The sequence below is a fragment of the Nomia melanderi genome, unplaced genomic scaffold (genome assembly GCF_051020985.1).
Source record: "Nomia melanderi isolate GNS246 unplaced genomic scaffold, iyNomMela1 scaffold0066, whole genome shotgun sequence".
Lineage (NCBI taxonomy): Eukaryota > Metazoa > Arthropoda > Insecta > Hymenoptera > Halictidae > Nomia > Nomia melanderi.
The window spans coordinates 362448-365237 of NW_027475181.1; the positions used below are offsets into that span (position 1 = coordinate 362448).

General features: G+C 53.3%; 1 pseudogene; it reads right to left on the reverse strand.

Moving 5' to 3' along the window:
- Positions 1–2089: 2089 nt before the first annotated feature.
- Positions 2090–2270, reverse strand: LOC143175364 (U2 spliceosomal RNA; annotated as a pseudogene).
- Between the last annotated feature and the right edge of the window lie 520 nt (positions 2271–2790).

The window sequence follows — 2790 nt, forward strand, 5'->3', positions numbered from 1 at the left end:
TTGTGTGGGGGGCGGGGGCGCGGGCCGGGCACTGGTGGTGGGCCCGATAGTTATTGTTAACGTTGGGGTGCCGGACGGCGGCGTGCGATACGACGTCGTCATAGCCGTCGCAGCCGCCGTTACCAGCACCCCACGCAACGTTGTTTGCTTCGTGGCCCGCGTCTTGCCCCCCGTCGCCACCGGTCTCGTGGTCGTCGTCTTCGTCGTCGTCCTCATAGTCCTCGTTGTTGACCCCGTTGTTGTTGCCGCTGCCGCCATTGCGCGCCGCGTCGTGTAGGTGGTGGTGGCCGTCCCCGTAGAATCCCTCGCCGTTGTAAGGGTGTGGGCGGGCGGCGACGTCGCGGCGCACGTCGAATGCGGGGGCGGGGACTGGGCCGCCAAATTGGCAGCAGCTAACGCAGCAGCGCGCGGTTCTGCGGGGGCGAATAGCGCGGAACTTCCCCGACGCGAGGTGTTTCTCGGACCGGTCGAACCCGTCACGGGAGGTGCACAAGTCCCACTCGGACTGTTCTGATGGTCCGAACTGTGAGTATGACCGTGGTGCAGCTTCACCACCTTGAGAGGGTACTTCCCATCGCCGGTGAAGCCGCACTCACGGCACTTATATGTCACTACAACGCCCGGATGGTGCTTCCGGGCGTGCTTCGTCAAGTCCGAGTGGGACTTGTACACGCCACTAATCCTAATTCCGGGGACACCGAAGCAGGCAGGGCATCGGAACTCCGCCGGGAAGGGAAACTCAATAATCAGGGCGAGATTATTACTCCCCTCGGTAGTGCAGGAGGTGATCATTGCACTATCACCGCGGTCCTGCATCGCTCTTAAGACTAAATCCCACGCTACGAGTGAGTCGAAAGAAGAAAGTGACAGAGTTGCTGTGGCAAATATTTCTAAGTGCCACAGCGAGGCGAAACGGGGAAGATAGGCAGAGTGGGAATGACAGAGGAAGAAGAAGAGAACACTAAGTCCGAAAGCGACAGTAGGAATACCGCCACGCGCTAACACCCTACTGACTCTGCCGGCACTAAGTCCGGTGTCGAACACTGCCTGGAAAAATGACAGCCTCCGACATGGCAGTCGGTAAGGAGACTAACAGGTGACGGTTACGGAGGAGTGCAGCGATCTCGATGGAGGAAGAGCGACGGAATCGCCCACTCCACCGAGGACTGCACGGGGGTTGCACCGCAGGCGGGCCGACCTGACGTCCACTCACTAACGGGTGAGTGGAGTCAGCCTCCAAACGGGCGGTGACTGAAGGGAGAAGAAGGAGGTGGAGGCGCCACTCGACTCGGACCGCACGCGTCCAGGTCTGTTGACACACCTCAACGGATGGGAGCGATCGGAGGAGTGGGTGAACGCGTAGGGGTAAGGTAGAGGACTACCGACGATGATTCGAGCACCGCAGACGGCTGGAGACCGGCTGCGATACCCTCCTCACTGCCGGGGGGATAGAAAGAAAAGAGAGACTCACTCGGCGCAGGAGTCCAGCGATGCAGGAGCGCTCTCCGAGGGGAATAACACCTCGCTCCTGATTCCTGATCCAGCGGTGGTTGACGTGGATCAGGCGAGCCGTCCTTCCCGTCGGCGTTGTCGGTGGCCAAGTCCTGGTGGGTCGTTGCGGTGGTAGTTGACCCACGTGGAGGAAGACCAGGGTTGTCCAGGTAGAACAGGGATGATGGTTGGCGTCCTAGTGGTTGAATGTTATGTCCTGGACCCTCAGTAGACCTTGGTCGTCCTCTCCCTCGGCTGTCCTCGGAAGCAGGATGCGTGGATGGCGCAGGTGGAGGTGCGCAGGTGATCCTCCCGCGCAGGTGGGCGGCGCAGGTTTACTCCCGCGCAGGCTCGATCCGGTCCCGCGGCGAAGGCACTTTATCACACTTCACCGCACAACACCTCGAGCACTGATCGAGTAAAGACCTTGCCGCGCACACGCCCGAACGCAACTCGGCCCGCACTGTTGCGCAGTACCGCGGCGTTGACTCTATCGCGATTTCGGGTACTTCGCGGAGTCAGAATATTAAGGGGGCTATCTCTTTGGAGTCCCGAGTCGGTCCAGCAGGTGAAAAAAGATAAAAAGCTCAATTGCAGCGCAAATTGAGCCGTTTCCGGCGGCACTGCAGTGCCGGACCGACTCGCGGCGGAAGTGGAGCGAGCCCTAGCGATCCGCCTGACTCCAAAAATCAGGTTAATATTCTGACTCCGCGATGCGGAGTGTATCAGATATTATGCTGATAAGAACAGATAAAAAGCGCTTTATTCACAAAGAATGTTCCCCCAGCCTTACATTGTTTGGCTGGGGGTGGGTATACAGAAGCGCCTTTATGGCGAAGGCTATATCCGATCTGGATGAGTGTTATGCGAGGACACTTTGATCTTAGCCATAAGGCCGAGAAGCGATCGCGAAAAATGTGTATAGCTATGTAAAATTATATGAATATATTAAAACCATATAAAACTGTATAAAACAATACAAAACTAATGAACCGAATAAAACTATGTAAAACTATAATAAAACTATATAAATCTATTGAACCTATATAAAACAGTATAAAAAAACATAAATCAATATAACATTATATAAAACTATATAAAACTATGTAAATCTATATAAAACTAATAATACTATATAGAACTATATAAAACTATTTAAAACTATAGAAATCTATTAAAACTATATAAAACTATATAAAACTACATAAAACGATATCTATCTATATAAAACTATATAGAAGTACAAAAAACAATATCAACCTATGTAAAATTATATAAAACTATGTAAAACTATATGAA